The following is a 22,406-nucleotide window of genomic DNA, read 5'->3' on the forward strand; positions in this document are numbered from 1 at the left end:
AGAAAATACACATGGAAAATGCCAGGAGACAAAAGAATATTTCAAATATACTATATTTTAGTGAAGCAGAGGTTTAGGAACCAGATAAAGGATAGCAAAAGCTACCAGGGTCAGATATAGGTAGTGATCATAATCTAGTGATGATGAATTGCCAGCTGAGATTCAAGAAATTAAAGAAATCAGCGAAGAACGCATGGCAATTAGAGAAATTAAAGGAGTCAAAAAATCAACAGTCCTTTCAAGTAGCAGAGGAAGGCAAGATAGGATTAGATCAGACTGAGAAATCAGTGGAGAATAACCGGAAAAATATCAAAATTGTGCTTCAGGAGGATGCTGTAGACGGTCTAAGGTGAAGAAAATTTGTTAAGAAAAAGCCATGGTAAACAGATAAGGCCGTAGCCAGGGGGGGATCAAGGGGGATTGATCCACCCCCCCCCCCCCCCCCCGAAATGAAATAAATTAAATGGATACTTTATGCTCGCTTGGTGCTCACACAACGATATTATATAGCGGCGCAGGGACATCTAGTAGTCCAATGCGACTTAAGTCAATAATTGTCTAAGCGAATTTGTAGGTGCAGTGTGTGTAGTTGTAGTGCAGTGTGTGAAATAATAGTGCTGTGAATTAGTAGAGAGGTGAGTGACTTATGAGCCTCCTGAGGGACCGCAGAATTGACATCGACACCGAGGAGTTAATTCATTTAGTCGCTGCAAAAAAAAAGCTAGAAGGCTAAATTCAATTTTATAATAATATTTTTATATTTTCCTTTCCGGGTTTATAATAAATATGTATATTTAACCGTATACGCTATTTTATTTATCTTATAAAAATAATTTTATGCTTGCCTACTATTCCATAAACCCCCCCGAAAATATTTTCTGGCTACGGCCTTGTAAAGAGGTAAAGTTACTAAAACACCTCATTAGAAGTAGACCTAATTGATGAACGGCGAAAGCATAAGAACGTTATTACTGAGGAAGCACAGGCTTGCTACAAGAGAATAAGGAACAAGATTTGTCGCAAAGCGAAGAAAGCTAGGGAAGCGTGGATGATGGACATATGCGAGGATGCGCGAAATAATCTCTTACTAGGGAAAGTGGAAGCGGCCTGTAGAAAACTGAGGAACGATATCAAGGAGTGGAGCACATGATGTATTTTCATAAGGGACAAATATGGAAATATTTTGATTGAGAACGAAGGCAAAGCCGAGAGGTGGAAAGAATACCTCGAGGAGTTACACTACGGAAGCAAACTCAGCTCAAAGATTATCGAAGAGGAAAGTGAAGTAGAAAAGGATGAGATAGGATCCAGCATCTTAGGGTCGGAATTCGACGCTCCAATTAGAGACATGCGGAAATAGTAAGGCTTCAATAGTAGATGATATTCCAGCAGGGCATATCACTTATTGTTAGTTAAGATTATTAGTTTTGTTACCTAGGAAACCGAATCACCAACGATGGACGAATCAAGAAAGAAATAGTCAATAGAATAGCGCAGGTGAAGAGGGTTTCCTACAAAAAGAAGAATCTTCTTACAGCTGAGAATACAAGCATATAAGTTAGCTTATTTATTCTGTTACAATTTAAGTCCCTAAGCGTGACCTATTCCTAAACCGTGGCCGCTCCGAACGTACCTTTCCAATGGACATACACCTGAATCCCTCGTGTCGTAATCCAGAGCTCACGAGTGACTTCAAATAAATATCACTCACAGATACCAGCCACCCAGTGACGCCGACTCCATGGGACCTGAGGGGGCCAGAGCCCCCTCAAAAATCGTTATGGGTGTGAGGAAAAAATGTTTCGGGCTTGTCGATTTCCCCGGAGTGTCCAGATATCGAGATTCGAGTTATCAGGGTTCTAATGTTGATCATATGACTCTTATAAAATGCTTAAAAAACTTAAAACTCACTACTTATAAAATTTCCCGGGACAAGATCCCAGGTTTCGGCCCCACCAATATTTTTTGTTAGTCGGCATCCCCGCAGCCACCCCCTATAATCTTTCAGTGAGTAACAATGATAACGTCAGGGCATACAGCTTCATAAGTACTTGGAACTGGTTAAATTATATGATTGATGTTTTCCATCGGGATATTCACTGATTAAATATAGTAACCGTCTAGATTGGTGGCATTCATTCGCGGCATCGAGGAGTTTTAATAATAAGTCTCTTCTAAATTACGTAATAAAAATGGATTCAATCATTTAAGTGCTAAATATTAACCTAAAACACACCAAAACATACAATAATCAAACGCCTTCTTTAAGTACATGGTGTCATGGATAAGACGGCTGAGAGGAATATTATTGGCTTATTTCACTCACCAGAATCAAGTTCATATTCTAACACATGGATTCGTTAAAGACTTTAAAATCAATTCTTTAAAAGACAAAAAAATTATTTGGCGAAAAAAAAACTTTCCAGCATTCGAACTCTCGTACGAAAAATAGTGTTAATTTACAACTGATTTGAAAAAGTTTGTGACGTCATCCTTGAGAAAGTCAGGGAAGAGGATCCCAACAAAGCGCCTATTGTTATAGATAGATACAGGAAGTGACATATTAAATTTTCCTCTACCCTTTCCGAGAAAGTTTTAAGGACTTAGATGTTTTGCTCCTGTTAATTCAAGAGATTGGCTTAAAAATAAGCAAAATCATAAGTATCATATGGCCTATTCAGCTTTCTTTTTAATAAAATAGGAGCAACCTACCCCGAGCGAAGCTGCTCGCTGGGTACTTTATAGAAGGGTATTGAAATCAAAAGTACCTATAATAGGCACATACTTTTAAAAAAGCTTTAAATATAGCGATGATACTTACACGAAGAATAACAACATGAAATAGTACTTTATTTTATACAAACAAGCTCCTTCTCTAGCAGGTCATTAAATTATTTGCATGAAAAATGATGCTTTCCACCAAAGAGGACGCTATCAGGAAAAGCATTGGTATGAAAATTTATTATTAGCTATCTAATTATCGTATAAACGCAGTGAATCTTCGAGGAGTGAATAGCCACATCGGAACCAGCTGGTAACATTCTTTTTTGTACAGTCAAAAATATTGTCACATCGGAATGATAAATATAACCCCAAAAATTACTGTAAAAATTTGTGCTACTTCTAATAAATATTCGAGGTGCTATTAGATGTAAAATATCGGTGGAAGGCCATTAATAAATGGTTTAATATTTTGCCTCAAGATCTAAAGTGGCAAGAGTGATCAACAATGTTACTCAACCACAGCCGGAAGGAAATAAGCTTTCCGCATTTTAACTACTAAAAACGCCGGAGTGCACACTTAAAAGTATTGGACTGAATATTCGAGAACATTCAATAACCAGCAGTGAGTTAAAGATGGCTAGCTACGGAAGATCAGATCATATAAATAAAGTAAGAGAGAAAGATTGTAGAACAGACAGATTCAGAATGTCATTTTTTCCACGATCAATAAGAGATTATAACGGCATCGATAGAAGTCATAAATAGATTGCATGACTTGTAGTGTAGCCTACTAACCTATGTAATAATTAATGCATGTTTCTTAATTCAATTATTATTTCTAACAGCATATAGTAGTATAGTTTGTTAGTATACGGGACGTTTTTTGGACGGTGTGGTGTGCATGTGGGAGTCCAAATGCATGCTGCATGCTGGTGATTGATCACCCCCTGTCAAACAGCCTAGAGGTGGCTCTCAGGGTATTATGTAGATGTAGATGTATGTAGATGGCAGGAAAATATGTCGTTCACTGATACCCTTTCAAGGCAATGGAAAGGCACGCACAGTGATATCTAACCATACATTTTAACTATTTGATAAAAATACGAAAAAAAATCGGATATGAAAAGACCGTGTGGTGTCTTCCAAAACCTCTACGATAAGAATTTTATAATCATCCAGCACTTAAAAAGAAATGAAGAAAGGGGGATGAAATGAGTCTTTCACTACATCATGCAGTAAACCTGCCAAAATTCTACGGTTTATGTTATTTTTTTCTTACAGCCAGCAAGTAGCTGGGATGCATTAATAAGCTTCAATTGGAACCCTGCTGAAATTTCTTTACATTAAAGGCAAAATATACGATCATAACAAATATCTAAGGTAAAACACAACTAAAATTGATATAAAAACCGTACTAATCTCCTTAAGGAATTCATCCATTCAATTTATCTTATTCATTATCTTTCATTTCGGAGCAATGAAATTCATTGAGGAGCCGGTAATTTTCAACTGCAGTCTATTCCGGCCATTATTAAGTTACTTGTTATTCTACTCTATAATAATACAGTGGAAAATTCTCAATTCCGTGAAATATTTGGGTTGACGACAAACTTGACATTGGTGTAAAGATTCTTAAATAATAGGTAATCTGCTAAAGAAATCAATATGACTAGTTCGTCAAAATCGAGAATAAATTGAGGAATTAAAGAGGTCTCAAGGAGAGATAATGAGTGGTAAAGGAACAACGATACAATAAGAGTGGACAAAGAAAATTATCGTTGAAGATGAAAGAAAAAATCAAGTACTCCCAGCAAGGGAGTTGGGAAGCCATCTATAACAACCTCATTTTGAGGCATGTCCATATTCGCGCGCAAGGGAGGCTCCAGTGATACCTGCTGATGAACAAAAACATTAGGTTTAGGATTTTGTGGGGATTTGCGCCATCAGATAAAGCAAACTGGAAAGAAGTAATTTGTGAAAGTTAGGGCATACAATTTTATTGAGTGTCCAGCATAGTATTTTTAATATAGCACATATTTTTTTTAATTTTGAAACAAAATAATATATTCTAAGCATTATTCATAGAAGAAACGAATTAGAAGCATTAAAGAGAACCTAAAATAACTTATACAAGAACTGAGACAAAGGAAGATCAGCGAGTAAATAAGCGATACATTGTTAATTGTGTAGGAAGATTGATGGAGCGTAGAGTTGCATAAAATCGACCAAACAATTAAAGGTGTCAAGGAGTTATCGATGAGATTGAGTAAACCGATGTGAACGAAAAAATCGATTCCAATTACATATTACATATTCAGATAAATTGCATCGTATGGGCGGCATGGATACTCTGCTAAGAGGTAGGACTTTTCACCAGAGTGCTAGTTTAACCCTCAACCGGTGACGTGCGGTCTGAGAGACCGCTGGGTTTCTAAAATTATGAATATTTTCAAAATTGCTATTACAAAATATCTATAATCCTCGTGAGCGTCGTAATTTTGTATAATGAGGACATAGCACTCTTAAAATTAAAGTTCTTGTTATTCATTTCTGAAAATTTGCAACTGAATTTTAGTAGCGGTATGGTATTTTTAGGAATTGAGACCTTAATTCCGTCACCCGTCACTAAATTGGAAAAACCAATAAACGCAATGCTGGTGGAAATAATTCAAAAAGTATTTAAAAACATTTCCTAGTGATTTTTCAAGTATAATAGTAATAATTAATAATTTGTAAGGAAGTATTTTTAGTTGCATAACGTGGATAGTTGAGTACTTAATTGAAAAAGGTACGTTGATAATAACAACTCAAGTGTTTTTGATACCAGTTTTTTGACCCTGTTTCAAATAACAATTTTTACTGAAAAAGTTAGTCGTATTGGGAATGCATTGTATTAATAATAAGTTTTATAATAGTTGAGAAGTCAAAAAAAAATTAAACATAACAACAAAAATGCCGTTGCAATGTTTTCTGAATTTTTGTTTTACTGCGGTCTCCCAGACCGCACGTCACTGGTAGTGTAACAAATATTTCACGTCACTGGTTAAGGGTTAAACCAATCACACATTGCATAGATGATACCATCGAGCATAGAAAAAAAAGAATATAGTAATGCAATTCTCCTCCAGATGAAAATGTGATCTGGAAAGTCTTTTTCGACCGCTATGCTTACGGCCACTCTTTGTGGCCGCTCACTCATCACTCTTTGGCTCCCACCAGCGTTTATCCAACGTCTCGTGAAGAAATATATTCATTCCAACAAACGGAATGTCTGATTGAATCTGAGATTCGAGTCACCCTCATGCATTCGGTGACGCATCTCACACTTCAACGCTCTCCCCTCGACTACGAATTCAAGACTTCATATTTATTTATCACTCGCTATTCGTCTCCGTCTCAGTCACAATGGAAACCAAGAGTAACCGTTCCATAATCTGACCAGGTGACCCATTTTAACGGAGTAGTAGTGTCACGTCGACGATTTAGGTTTAGGATTGTTTTCTGGCAATAATTGAATAAAAATAGGGGTACAAAAATTAAGGGTGCTCTAACTATCTTTCTAATTTTATCAGAGTTCAAAGGATTACAAAATAAATTGAAAATGCAATCATTCGAGAGCTTTGGCTAAAAATGTATCCTTTTTAAATTAATAACTACATAAAGTGGATAAAAGTTCTTGGAATGAGGTATGATGAAATCACATGCTTTTTGGAGTTCTAATGAAATATTATTCACTTTCCAATTACTTTAACAACAACCAAGTCATGACTGATTGTCTCATATTTTAGTTGCAACACGACTTTACGGCGAAATAATTAGCGATTGGCTATTCAATCTTGTATGGATTCCAGCAGCGCAGTGGAAGGATAAATGACCTCTCAATGCCATAACTCAACATCTACATAATACCATGTGATCCTCTACTCGATATTTGGCAGGGATTGATTGATCATCAACATGAAGCTTGCTACTGAGGACAGTCCTGCTTCCACCAACCAATAAGTCTGAAAAAAGCTCTCATTTAACTTTTTTATTTGCTTTTTTTATTCTTTTCTTTATTTGCTCTTTTGTTACTCTCTCTTCCTCTTACTTCACTTCTCATATTTTATCTTCCTCACATTTTCGTATTTAGGCTACTAATGCAACTGGAGGCTTAGCACATTTTCCAAAATACACTCCAGGAGCTCACCACACTAGAAGAAATTGAATATGGCAATTAATTATGATGATATTCGTTTACATCACCCAATAATATATCCGATACTTGTTCGGGGAAGCAAATTTTATCCCATACGTAAGAGACAATCCTCTTTTTCAACTAATATGATGCGTAAAGTTTATTTTAGTGATTTTATTTTCGTTAGGGAGGGGGGAATAAAACGCGGAATGCTTTAAGTTAAACATTATTTCCATTTTTTCACATTTCTAACGAAAAAATTAAAGTAAAACAAAACGACGCTTAAAAGAATGTATTGAAGCTCAACGTCATAATATATAAATATTTAGCGGCGAAAACAAAAGTGATAATTTTCTAAAACGCAATCTCTGAATACGATGCATAAAAAATGATGCCAGTTCTAAGTAAACAATGTAATCACATGGAAATAATTTACATGATGATCTATTGTTATACGATCAAGTATTTAAAGGAACACCAGCGATCATACTCTCAGTGAAATGGCTCATACCTCGCGAGACATCTCTGATTAAAGTGCGTCTGCTACACAGTTTGATCGTTCTCCACGGCCACCGTCAAGAGAAAGAAAAGGGGAGTATTTCACGTAATTAGTATTATGATAATTTCACCACTCGCATTCAATTAATGGAAAGCCTCACACATTCCATAATCGAAAAAAGCTGAAAATTACTATCATGGCCGGCCCCAATCTCATATACGAGTTTGTCTATTTATATTTATTTGAGATGCAATACAACGGGAAGCAAAAAACATAAGTTATTTGAGGAGAGGTTATTTCCTATTAAAGGTACTGTTACTCCCCGCATCTTTAAGTTTAGACTCACCAAAGAATTCTTCGTGGTTAATAATGCAATAAGAAGGAAGTCGAGAGAAGACTGGCGAAATTCTAGATATAGGTATGGAGGAGAATGAAGAAAGTAAAGTGGACAGGAAGGAGGAGGAACGGCGAAGTGCTGGACATGGTGGGTGAGGAGAGGCAACTCCTAGATGTGGAGGAGACGGAAGGTATGGTTGGAACGGGTACTGAGCGGGGAGGGCATGTTGAAAACGGAGTTTAAGAGAAGAATGTTGGGTAAACGAGGGATAGGAAGGAAGAGAATAGTAGTTTTAGATAGAATGATAGGGATTAGGCATTATTGTGAATTGAAGAGGAAGGTGAATGAAGGGAGGGAAGACTGCCAGGATACTTCTTAAAAACTCTATAAAAAACTTAAATCGATAGAATACTTCAATAATAATAATGCATTAAATCTAACTGCCTCCTGGATAAGAGAACTTTTGAGTGACCGCGTCCAAAGAGTAGTATTAGACGGTGCAGTCTCCAAAAAGGTTAGAGTCACTTCTGGCGTCCCCCAGGGTAGTGCCATAGGCCCACTCCTATTCCTTCTTTATGTAAACGACATTGGCGAAGTAGTACACAGTCAGTTAAGATTATTTACAGACGACGCTGTAGTTTACAGAGAAATCCGTTCCAGCAAAGATATAGATGAAGTAACGAATGACCTTGCTGCTATCCAAGCGTGGTGCGATGCATGGCAGTTATAATTAAATTTGAAAAAATGCGTCGTAATGAATTTCTGGAAGAAGAATAACTCCCCACAGCATTGCTATATCATTCGGGGTACCAAATTGGAGACTGTTGAATCCGTGAAATATCTAGGAGTTAGACTCAATAATGATCTATCGTGGAATAAACATATTCGGGAAACAACTGCCAAGCTAATCGTAAAATAGGTTTTTTAAAAAGAATATTAGGAAAGAGCGACGACAAAGTGAGAGAAATTAGAAACTTCTCCCTCGTTAGACCCCGTTTGCAATACGCTGCCAGTGTTTGGGACCCTCATGAAAAAGGCTTAATAGCAATAGTTAGCAATCTATCTCACTTATTTTATTTATATGATCTTATCTTCCGTAGTATATTGGCGTCCGTAAGATATGGTTAACATCGTTAGAAAAGACACTGCTCTTGAATTTATCTAAAAGGTTTAGTCTATTTTTCAATCTACGGTCTGACAGAGATTCCCATCCGAGTTTATTTAAGAGGTCAGTTACACTAGCAAGACTATCGTAACGACTTTTCACATACCTGGCAGATCTTCTTTGCACGCGTTCTAAATATTGCTATTAAGCCTTTTTCATGAGGGTCCCACACACTTTATCAAATGCTTTTATGAAATCAAAAAAAATCGCATCTACTGGAATGTTGTCCTCTCCGGAGACTAAAATATCGTGGGAGATCCCTAGAGGTGGCTCGCAGGGTATTATGTAGATGCAGATGTAGAATTCATGCACACGTGCGCGTAAACGTGCTATCACATTTATATTTTTCGTAAGCATGACTTACATGAAGCATGAAGTGGTGTATTGCATACTGGTGAAAACTCACCCCTTGGCGTACGCCCTTGAGGTGGCTTAAAGAATATTACGTAGATGTAGCAACAGTGGAAATAAGCTAGATTGGTGGAGCTCAGCAACTTCTTTCCCTGAGAAAAGGACCTATGACGCATTGCAAGAGCAATGACTGCAGACGACGAGCTTAACAAGAAAACCGTAGGGAATGGTCTGTAAGTAGGTATTACGTCATCGGAAGCCAGCTATCGCGGAAAAAGCGGAGAGGAATCCCCGAAATAATGTACTTCCTTGAAGGTCGTGACGTTTGCCTAGGTAGAGGTAAAGCAAAGAAATCATTAGGTGGTTCCCGATTGGCAATAGGCCTTCTTAGGCCCTTGCTGGGAACCCTTACCGCAATACCCGTTCTTTGACAGCGGGAGTGAATCCAAATGAGTAACATTTTCCAAAGTAGCATGCACATTTGAAGCTCTCACTAAAGTATTACACAACTACGAAATACCGTGCAACTAGGTTACAACCAGGGTGTGTGGCACGGGGTGATTCCATACCAGGTATGCAACACACATCCTAGCATAATTGGAAACGCGCTCGTTCGCCGGATGCAAGCCTAGCACTCAGGACAACATAGCGCGGACCGACAAGAATCTAGGAGATTGCAAAGGACACGGACATGCTAACATGCATATAAAATCGCTTGTTAGTGATAGAAAAACGAAAAATGCATGCAGTAAGAGATTCATACTTTTGTTATAACATGCTAATAAATTCATGCCATTAGTTAGTATTTACAAATATGATATGCTATTCACTACACAAGTACAGCCTATTTTTCCTAGTCCGAGTCAAACTATCCTAGAACTATCGCATGTATTACAGTCCCTTACTGTACGCCGAAAAAAACGACATCTTCATCTACATCTACATAATACCCTGCGAGCCACCTCTAGGGTGTTTCGCAGGAAGTGACAAATCACCAACATGCACTTAGCAAGAGGACCGCCACATGCACACCGCATGGTCATAGAAATATTACGCACACTAGCAAAATATACATGCTTATTCATAAAAAATTGCCCATGGTTAGTAATTCATAGAGCAAATCTTAAACCCATCGATTCTACAGTCTATTTCCCTTATCTAATCCATGAAATCGTTTCGACAATAATAATTAGGCTCCCTCGATATATCTTGTAATTCAGGTAAAAAGTATTTGACGTTCAATTTCCGCATAAGATTTAATATACATATTTTCCTTCGATTGGCTAAGCTTTCCGATCCTAAATTCCTAATTAATTCAATTACATAATTATGTTTATCGCAGCAATTTTAATAAATCATACTGCTCGCCGCATACATCTACATCTACATGATACTCTGCGAGCCACCTCTAGGGTGTTTGGCAGGGGGTGATCGATCACCAGTATGCAGCATCCAGCATGCAATTGGACAAAATACCAAATGGCATACATCACATTAATGATTACGTGAAGAATAAAAGCCAGAAAAAGAAGAAGGAGGGATGCCCGAGAAAAGGCAAGAAATATATATTTGGAGCAGATAAAGAAGGACATAAGTAAGAAGAACCTCAGGGAACTAAATAAACTAGCTTGAGAAACGGAGAACTGCAGTATGCCAATCTTGGTATTGAACAAAATGTGCCAAAAAAAATAGTCCAAGCATCATTACTGATATGAAATAAATATTTTATGACAGTATTCAGAAACAAATCAACCATCAATACAGTTTTGGAGCTAAATGAACCTTCCTAAATCCATTCAGCAACTGTGTTGTCACTTCAAGCGTGCAGTCCAACCCTCAAGTAAGAATCAAGCAGAAAATCACGTATTTAAAAGTTTCAGCAATATACATCCCCTGCCAAACACCTTAGAGGTGGCTCGCAGGGTATTATGTAGATGTGGATACCTCCCAATGTATCCTCTAAGAAATGCTCCACTATTGATTTTTAGTTTCATTCTATCGATTTGAAATGCTGTCATTCAAGGAAACGGGGCAACTTTGGCTTCAAAACGACGTCGAACTTCTATTCCTTTTCGGATATAGTAACAATCATGTATTGATGCTATAAAATATTCTCTGTTTTAATTTCTATCTAAAAATTTCCTAGAAAGTTTCAGCCTACACAAAGCAAGGTACATTGAAACTAAACTGTCATCATGTGCTGAGTTATCATTCTGTGCTGCTAAACACCTTGAAAGTAGCGTATCAATTCAATTATACCCTAAAAATGAGTCAATTAAAGCTTTCCATTTTTATTTTCCAAATGATACCATAGGCGAAACTAAATCATTAAAATAATTTGTCCTTTTATCGAGAAATTTTCTAAAAATTGCATATTTTATTTTTTTATGCTCCGGAAAGGTACGGTCGTAAACTATAGACAAATACATTTTATTCACTCTAGACAGTCACTGACCCAACAGGAAATAATAGAATTGCAACATTTGAAATCAATGATTAGTGATATACGAGACTACTTTATTTTTGGAGAATTTCAAAAGCTTACCCTAAGTTAAAGCAACTGTCATTATTCCTTACAGGCTAGAAAATTTAGGGTCTACACATCTGTCTTACCGTTGAGTCGGAAAGCGATCTTCGAGTGCAAAACTTACAACAGCAAGTGTTGAAGCACAGTTCCAAATCCGGTAGAAGTCACTGAGCACACGTTCAGCTGCTGGGAGGCTTTCTGGGCGCCAAATTCCTGGAAAATTGCAGTCTACAATAAGCAAGGCACATTGAAACTGCACTGCCATCGTGTGTTGAGCTGTCATTCTGTGCTGCTAAGAGCTTTAAAAGTAGCGTACCAATTCTATTTCAATCCTCAAAATGTGCGGTTCTATATTGTAGGCTCTATTATACCAGTTACTATAAATAAAGATTTTATGCACAATTTAGATAGGTGTACTTGGAAAATTTTAAGAAACATAACGGCATGACCCTCTTCCCACACTGACATTCCTTCTTTAACTCGCAATGAGGGCTACTCCCTTCCTTTTCCATTACTAACTATTAGTTATATTTGCATGGTAACATCTTCGCGTCCTTACCAATCTCCTAGTTTCTGGTCTGACCGCGAGTCGTTTTCTTGTGTGCTTGGCCTGTTTTAGGCAAACGTTCGTGTATCTGATCAAGGCTAGGATGAATACTACATCTACATCTACGTAATATCCTGCGAGCCACCTATAGGGTGTTTGCCAGTAGTGACCAATCACCAAAATGCAAGAGGACCGACACAAGCACGTCATAAAAATATTATGCATATTAGAAAAATATACGTGCATATTAATGCAAAGACAAATCTTGCCAATGGTTAGTAATTCCTATGGAAAATCCATCCAAGGTTGGATCTATGGAAGAAAAAAAACGTTGAATGAGTCGTACTAGCAAGTGACGCCATTACGAGACGCTGTTGCTACCCTCAATAGTGCGAGAGAAGAATCACATTTTAAATCTCTCTGTTTTGCAGTCTACATCTACACCTACATAATACCTTGCGAGCCACCTCTAGGGTGTTTGGCAGGGGGTGACAAATCACCAACATGCAGCGTGCAAGAGGACCGCCACATGCACACCGCACATCACGTCATAGAAATATTATGACGGTGACATACATATGTAGTTGACGCCATAATGGTATGTCCGCAAGTCTAGGAACAGAAAATTTTACAAAAATTGAGTTTTTACATAAAATAATTTCACACCGTAATTTATTAAACAATAACCTCATTTGGTGGTTTCAGGCTTGACTTCGTGCAGTGGCGGATGCAGATGGGGGGCGCAGGGGGCGCCCCCCCCCCTTGCGGGCCCGCACGTATTGCCAAACATTGAAGAACCACAATTCAGTCAATTTCGTTTATTTTATTCTCGTGATCACGTCTACCATAGAGCGATGGTACACGTAGGATGTGTTTCACGTCGTCTGAGAAAGCATTTTCTCCGAATTTACTACGTAAATTTAGCCTTTAGTTCGATCTACGCTCCCACATGCTGGGTTTGGAATCATCACGTGCCACACTCCCTAGTGGTAGCTTGCACGGTACCTCGTAGATGTAGATTTTATCCATTAGCGTATCAATCAATTCCTATCCTCAAAATCTGCTGTCCTCCACTGTAATTTGATGAATTAATTAATATAAATAAAGATTTTCTTCCTCCATGTTTAGTGATGTTTGAGTATTATTGAATTATGATGGCATTCTCCTATTAATTGATATAGGCTGGGTATAGGTGGAATTAGAGAAAGAAGAGATAAGTATGTAATAAATCCAAGCCACAAAAGAATACAGTCATTAGGATTCCCTGGGCAAGGGATAAAGGTTTTGTTCAAGGTAAATATAACAAATTTAATCTCAGCGAAAAATTGAAGGAATTTTAAGGCCGCGATAACAGGAGCCCATGCCAAAAAATTCGCCATGACGTCACCAGGCAGATGGAATGCTTGTAAACCGTTGGTAACGCGCTTAACATATTTAAGCACAAGGCAAAGTAGCAATTTGTCGCGCGTATTCCTTTTAAGCCTATCATATCGTTATAGAGTACTCGGATAAATTTTTATCCTTACATTACTTTACTATATGCTTTCTTATGATACTATAATTATCGAAAACTCATTGAACAAAGAGGCTAGTTAGGAGTTGCATTGGCTCCTTTTGAAGCCCCTCATAGATTTACGATGACATGGCTCGAGTTAACAAATTCCGTTTAAACTAATTAATTTTTTTCTACGTGAATTAATTCTTCAACAAATGTATGTATATTTCTGGATATTAAGAAATGAACTTACCGGCTATGCGAAACGTACATTAAATGGGGTCGAAATCGACGAAGTTGAGAACATTATCGTCGTGATCCAACGCAGTTACGCCCCAATTTCAAATTTGGGATAAAATTTATAAACTTAGCTAAAAGTTAATCATTTACACAATATCAGATACTAATTGTGGGTGAATGACAACTGTGAGAAAAAAAATCTATGAGGAGAAGCAGCCGAGAAGGCAACAGTTTCCGTCCCTCATCGTATTCTCCATTGCGTAAGCAAAGGAGGCATTCATGAACAGGAAGGAGCTTATGAAAGGATTGTACGACAGGTGTACGTGTTAAAAGATGTGGCTAGTGAAGTAGGTGCGGAAACATGGACATTTAGAAAGGAGGACGAGAGAAGACTGCTGGCGTTCGAGATGTGGGTGTGAAGGAGAATGGAGAAAGTAAAGTGAACGAAAGAAGGAGGAACGATGAAGTGCTGAGGAGGGTGGGTGAGGAGAGGCAGCTTCTACACGAAATACGGAGGAGAGGGAAGGTATAGTTGGAACGAGTACTGAGCGGGGAGGACATGTTGAAAAGGGTTTTTAGAGGTAGAATGTTCGATAAACTTGGGAGAGGAAGGGAGAGAATAGGATTTTTTTGATATAATGAAGTAGGCCCTAATATTAATCGAGGTGGGAAGTATCTACATCTACATAATACCCTGCGAGCCACCTCTAGGTTGTTTGGCAGGGGGTGACCAATCACAAACATGCAGCATGCAAGAGGACCGCCACATGCACACCGCAAAGTCATATAAATATTACGCAAACTAGGAAAATATACATGCTTATTCATAAAAAATTGCTAATGGTTAGTAATTCCCAAAGCAAATACATGCAAGGTTAGAACTATGAAAACACATGCAATGAGTGATCCTAGCGAGAGAGACAACGTTGCTATCCTTAATAGTACGAGGGAAGAATGACATTTTAAATCTCTCTGTTTTGCAGTCTATTTCTTTTATTTTATTCTCATGATCACGTCTACTATAGTGCGATGGTAAACGAAGGATATGATTCACGTCGTCTGAGAAAATACCTTCTTCGAATTGCCTAAGTAAGTTAAGCCGCTACTTCGATCTACGCTCCTGTAAATATTCCCATCCTAACTCGTGTAACTTATTGGAAACGCTGCAATTTTTGTCTGCACAAGTATATGAAGGGAGGGGAGATTGCCAGAATATTTCTCAAGTACTAATCCATGAAAACCTACCTTATTCGGCAGAATACTTTGATATTAATCACATACACCATGTGATTTATCTTCTATAAGTAACTAGCTGACCCGGCGAACTTCGTACCGCCTAACAATCAATGAACTTACAGTTTAGTTACACCATTTATAAATCAAGAGCGGCTGTATCTTTTGTAATCATGTTTAATTTATTATAATATGATAAGGATACAAATTCATTAAAACTGCGTAAATGAGTATCAAAATTGCTTGTCAGAAAGACTTTTTCTTCATTGAATCTACATAGGGTGGATCAGAGCACGTTTACGCGGATTTTTTTCAATGAATTTTCTTAAATTTTCTAAATTTCAAGAAATTTTAGGCATTGTGGTTTTATAAAGCAGTTAATGAAATAAAAATTATACGGATTCAGTTGTTGGCTATTTGTGTTATTAACCGTAAAAAAATGTTTTTAGGTACAATTCTGTTGCGTAAACTTGGCCCGTTCACGGGGCAGGTTAACATAACGCCAGACCGACGCTTGACTGATGCTCAAAATCGTCTAAGAAAAGCCCCGATGAAGCAGCATTCGTATCAAATGACTTTAGGCGCGCCAGTTATAGTATCTCTGCTTGGAAAAAATGCACTGCGTAAACGTGCTGCATGCGTAAACGCACCACGGTGTGCCCTACACTTTCGGGTTTAAATTCTTGCGTCAAGCACCTTCTGATAAACAACAGTTTTTGTTTTGTTATCAGGCGCAAGATAAAGCGGATGAAGCTAAACAAATATAGCGAAGCGAAGTAGTGACGCAGCGAGGGATGTTTCTGGGGGTTAAAACCCCCCAAGAGCTCAGAGAACTTTTTTTATAAAAACTTTTGTTACTAATATTAGGGGGACGGATGAGTAACAAACAAAACATATTTAACTACTCACACAGCCTCAAAACCCACTATTTTGAACCTTTATGTTAAAAAATGTCTGGGGGAGGGCCCCCGCACCTCTCGCTTACCTTAGCGAGATTTCTATACCCTACAGACCCGGAGTATTAGCTGCGCCTAAAACCCCCCTTATCGTTAATTCCTAGCTGCGCTCTTGAAGCGAAGGAAGAAATACAGCGGATGGTTTACCGAATCGTTAACATACCACGTTTAATCGACCATGAGAAAATCATGGGTTTTCATTAGCACATGACACAAACATCACGAAAACTGAAAGACTGACCATGCGATTTGTTAATCGTTATCACGAATGCAACACGAATTGGAAATTGAATACGTTTAAGCTCAAAATGGCATATAAGTAGGGATCATGGAATCTTCGGAATGAGAACTTCCTCATCTTTGAATTTTCCTTTGAGTAAAGTCGCGTGAATCACATTCATTACCAATTTTTTAAATCACCAAACGCGTTCCGTTGGATAGTTATGGTTGGTTTAGGTTTCGAAAGATCATGTACACAGAGCCTACATTTAGCCGTAAATCGTACCTTGGTAAGCCAGGTACTTCCAAGGACTTAAAATATTCAGATAGATAGTTGATGATTTCATCTTCGTTTGTTGCACAGTTAAAATATTTGAATTCATGCAGAGTACCAACTATTTGATCCTGATTTACCTAGTTTGAGTAATCCACATATTCGTTCTAACATAAGCTGTCAAAATTGTTCTCTCAATCAACCATTTTTGATTTTTGTGGTGATCAATCATATTTTGGAACAATTTGTTGATGAGCTCACCTTCCGATGAAACTAATTTGCAAACATTCCGACGAAGTGAAATCAAACAGCTCTATTCCATGACAGGAAGCATAATAATGAGAATAAGATTTACCATCAATTACGTTTTCACTGTAAAAGAAGCAATAAAATACAACGAAAATGATTTTTAACAAAAATTCATTACATTCGAAACACCAAAAGAAATTTACTAAGTGACGTCAAGGTTTTTGACGAAAGTTCGTCAACGAAGTAGTTACATAGCCTTGGTGTAGTAGTTATTGTCTTGAAAGCAAGAGCACCAGGTTCTAAGAACAAAGCTCGGCTGTTGTTTTTATTTTTTTCTACGCCATTCATTATTGACTTTATTTTAAAAATTATTCGAGGAGGACATCCTTTTTACTCGCGATATGTTTTCTTCGACTCATTTCGTGGAAAACTTTTGATGCAAGGGTACACGTGTTCCCGAGACTAATCCAGCGTTTCCGTTTCGCTCTTCTGTTTGCATAAACTGGGTCGTCCTTGCGAGAAGTTAATAGGGTGGTTTCCTTCATCAAAGAAAACGAAAGGCATTGATTGCGATTCGTTACCCACCATTAGTGTATTCATAATATACAAATTATTTTGTTTTAGAAATACCGGGTTAGACGAATGGCAATGGTCCATTTTTATCCTCATTTGAAAAGGGCCAGATTGGCGCCCATGCGATGCCACTCCACGTGACGTCACAGGGACCTAGTTTCTATACGAGAAGATAGGAGTTATACGTCGTCTGAGGTTACCATTGCATGCATGAGGCGCAGAGCTCAGGGAAACATGTCTTAACAATCACTTATTAAAACTGGCTAAGGTCAGAAAGTTTTCCTCGTTTGATAAGTTATTAATAATCCTTATTTAAGCCAAGCGCTACCAGTCAGCAGGGTACTAGGCTAGCCGCTAGCAGCCTGCGTCGTATCAGCGCTAAGCCTCGCCTCAAGGTCACCTCGCAGGGCGGGAGGGGGAACCAGAAATACGTCACGCGGAGAGACTTCCCGACATTCATACTTAGCCGCCGCGTTTTCGCGCGCTTGAAAATTTTCACTTTTCATTTAATCGCGAAAAATAGATATCGTCATTTAAAAATCTAAAAGCGTGAAATACGTACTCCAGGAGTAATAATCTTTCGATTTAGGCAATAAAAAAATAATAGGAAACCACCCTATTGTTATTTTGCTCTATGAAATGTCCTAAGATCTCTCTACCACTCTTAGCTAATACTGTGAATTTAGTATCCCTTACGAAAGAGTCTTGGTCCGTGGAAAAAGGGGACAGGATTGTGACCCCATTCGACCCTGTTAAAACAAAGAAACCATAAACCATTCAATTGCACCGGTATCAATACTGCTGTCAACTTCATTAACTGATACTGGCAGAAAATGATGATCGTCGTCCTAATCATTAAAGTTTTCCATAACTCAATGCTATTTTCTTCGCCTATCTCACTTATTCCAAAGATTCCAATACCAAGACGCTTTCGACGTCTCTTCCAACTTTTAAAATTATGGGATAGCGTTAATTTTCCATTAATATTTGAGGTACTATCTGCTGATTGAGTTTGAATTTTACGAATGAACATTCAATTCAGCATTTAAATATTTACATAGCGCGCGTTTGCCTTGGCCTTTAATTAAATTACACAAGATTCATGAGCCATACCTTGCACTAGATCGATGCCCTCATCGATAGGTTAGGTATTCTCTTATTCGCTCATATATACACCCAATGGATTAACGGCAAGTACTGTTTTAGCGTAAAACATAGGATCTAATGCGGAGTATACGCTTAAGATATTATTTTGGAACTTACTACGGAGGTGACGCAGTTCGACCGTAAATTTATGGTAAAAAAGCGGAAGAAGTATAATATTTTGAACGAAAAGGCAAATTTCTTTTTTAAAGTGTTATTGCTAGCATGTCCTTATCGAAAAATGTGAATGACACACAGAGCAAAGGGTAGAGCCTCGCAAAGTAAATTAATACCATTTCTCTCTGTACAACTCTATTTTAATCACAGGAAGTTATCCTTTTTCGGACGTTTATGCTGATTTTGGAGAGCATTTGGGAGGATGCACCATCAATAGTGTCTTACTATCTACTTTGATGTATTTTCCAGCGCTTTCTGGAGCAGAGAAATGGGGTACGATCGGTGATTTTCACGATCTCTTAATGCTCCCAACAAAGAAATGAGGTCGACAGGGACATCGGTACAGCCCAACATCACCCCTCAATCAAGCGATAAGTTGTTCCTACGCGATGTGAAATTTCAATACTTTGGGGGCGATTTTTACAATGCTTATCGCGCACAAATAAGTAAAGTGATATTCCTAAAATGTATTTATTAGTTCAAACTTTCAAAAGTAGCGATAAAATATTTGAGATCATATAGTAACAGGGACGGATTTAGGGCCACAGGGGCCATGTTCCCCCTAACTTTAAAAGAAATTTTCAATTTTTTTTTAGTGTAATAGTTTTCGTATCTAAGTAAAGGAGTAAAGGGAGTGCAGGTATATGCAACAGGATGGCTGGAATACCCAAATCTGAGACAAGTTTGAGTTTTATTAATCGTAGGGTGTAGAACTCCCTTCGGTAAAAAAGACCCTCTCTCTGGGGGGGCATTCCATACTCTTAGGACCCAGGTCGTCACCCACCCCCACCAAATTTAATACTGAATCCACCCCTAGATGCTAAGAACTTCGTTACCGTGGCGTCATATCTCTCCTTTCTTACCACCATTAATACCTCCCGCTGATATTTAACACAAACTGCACCACTCAAACTTAAAATTCTTTGTAACAGATCTTGGAAGAGTTTGATAAAAGAAACATCACTATTTATTCATTTCTATCCTAGATCCCACTTTTCATGTTATCATCAACGAAATATTGAACTTATGAAGAATTTCATGAAAAACGAGAGAAGTTGATGACACTACTACGTTACGCGACTAGTACTTCCGCTCTCACACAGCAGCTCAAAGATATGCTCGTTGCCGCAACTTTCGGATTAGCGAAAATATTTGTTCATGAATTCTGAAATTATATTTTTCGCGTCTATGTGTCGCATATATATCTCTCGAACTTACCATTCACTGCATTAAATGTCAAATAATTCATATTTAAAAAAAAATCCAAATGCCTATCGAGAGTTTAATCGAGATATATTATTCCTCGAGGTCATCATTCTTGCAGTTATTCTCCCTCCTTGTCACTCAACCCAGGAGAAAATAAAACTAGAGAGCATTTTTAATATACCATTAAAATTAGGGGTTTTTCTGAAAATTTGTTGAATTAAATAACAAAACTTCATGTAAATATATTAGGAAGCGAACATGTTTTTTGTTATCAGCCGTCATAAAAAAATCGCACTGTATATTTTATCCAACCTTGAGCCGGGACAAATGATAAGAAATTACATTATACATTGTTAATTTTTAATTCCAAAAGATTATTAAAGATAAAAATAATTTTGTGGTTTAACCACAGATGCATTCTCTTTTCATTACCGATTCGAAAATTCAGGAAGAAATAATGGCCGTACGAAATAAATCCAGAATAAATCCATATTGTGTATATTTTCTCAGTTTAAGTAATTTAAATGACCGTCAAGAATAATGCTGATAGAAAATAATTCTTCTAGTAAGGAAAAGAAGCATAAAAAATCTGGACAAACCATAAACGAACGCTGTAAGATATTTTTCTGAAAATGACAGTCCAAATCTAATACGCCTGTATCCACTGGAAATCAAACTGATGAAATAACACTGAATAAAAATTTTAAAAATGAGATAGAAGTTTATAGCACAGCGCGGCTTGATACTGGAAGTGGTATGAAGAGATGGAAGGAAAGAACCTAGAGAGGAAGTGGAGAAGAAAGAATTTGAAAGAAAAAGGAAGTGTATATTTTTCATATTAAATAATTTTAATGATCAGCAATAATAATGCTGATATTTCATAATAAATAAAAAGTTCAGATAGATCATAGAGTGAAAAATAGAAGAGTAACAGATTACTCAAATCAAAGTATCACATAAAAACAATTAATAAAAAATAATCAAAATGACATGAATGAATGCCGCGAGAATTTTTTTTTTTTAATGACCGCGCAAATCTAATTCGCTTGTATCCACCGGGACTCAAACTGATGAAATAAAACTGAATTAAAAAAATTAAATTAAAGAGAAGTTTCTAGCACACCGCGGCCAGATCCTAGAAAGTGGTATGAAGAGAAAGAAATAACAGAGGAAGTGGTGGAGAAAGAGGTAAATGTGAGGGAGGGAGGCAGAATAGCGCGAGTAGAAAGCGGGATAATATAAGGGCATATCGAGCCGTCCCTACTCGGCTGATCCGATCCCGGGCCGGGGTTCGGGAGCAGAAAAATGGTCCCCCGCGCCGTGCCGAGCGGGGTGACAGGGTCGGGAACGCGGAGTGTGAGGCACGGAAGCCCACGGCACGGTCGCATGGGATGGGTACGTGGCGGCCGACCCTCGCAGCACATGCAATGCCCCGTCCTCTATCCGACCAAGAGAGAACCGGGCCGTTGCGAGCCGGCCTGTGGAACTCAACCTCCCTCCTTCCCCTCCTCGTTCGCTCAGGCAGCGAGAGAGCCGAGCCGGGTTTATGTGGCTTGGTCGGGCGGCTGGATATCTGAGGGAGGGGTGAGGGAAGAGGGAGTTTTGAGGGGAGGGGTAGTTCCGGGAGGCAGGGGAGGGAGCGTTCGGATCGCTCCGATGGCAGCCCGGGCGACGGCAGCGCCGCGCAAGTTGGAACGGCGGACGGCGTCCCTACGGAAACCGATTGGATGGCGGAAGGGCTGACGTGGCTGGCTGCTCGTGTGGATAGAACGGAGGGGTTCGGAGCGGGTAAAGGGGAAGGGGGCGCTCTCCAGGGACGAGAGGGGAATGGGCGGTCCGAGAACCACACCGAGAAATCATGAGACGTGCTCAGGCTTTGGAGTCGTGCGGGTGGACTTGTATGTGCTTCCCGTGAAAGCCGGTCGGTGTGTCGTGTTCGGAAAAACCCGCGTGTTTCTCGTGTTCCATTGAGTGTGTTTTTTGTGAGACGCTGCAAACGAACGTGTCAGTGGACGGAGGAACAGTTCGAGAATCACCGGGAAACGGACGCTTTTTTCCTGTTTAAATCCCGGGAGGGATTTCTGTTACCCGCGGGGATGTCACGGAATCCTGCTTTCCACAATGTCTCGGTCACCTGAAATAGCCGCAGGAGCGGCTTGAATTCATCACGGTGAGTACGATGTCATATCCAATGGTGCCCGAGACGTCACTGTCATGGTCCTATTTCGTGACACTTGTTTGCAAATCGACTTAGTGGAACCCACCTGCGTGAGCGCGGCCGCGGAGCGGCTGTTCTCGGCCATCCCGGGCGCTC

General features: G+C 38.7%; 1 protein-coding gene across 1 annotated transcript in view; it reads left to right on the plus strand.

Moving 5' to 3' along the window:
* The first annotated feature begins 21,927 nt into the window (after positions 1 to 21,927).
* Positions 21,928 to 22,406, plus strand: part of LOC124167683 (basic salivary proline-rich protein 2) — a 38,212-nt gene continuing 37,733 nt past the window's right edge. Inside the window, exon 1 of the mRNA XM_046545667.1 lies at positions 21,928 to 22,262. The gene's annotated coding sequence lies outside the window, so the exon portion shown is untranslated. The remainder of the gene's footprint in view (positions 22,263 to 22,406) is intronic.

The sequence above is a fragment of the Ischnura elegans genome, chromosome 11 (genome assembly GCF_921293095.1).
Source record: "Ischnura elegans chromosome 11, ioIscEleg1.1, whole genome shotgun sequence".
Lineage (NCBI taxonomy): Eukaryota > Metazoa > Arthropoda > Insecta > Odonata > Coenagrionidae > Ischnura > Ischnura elegans.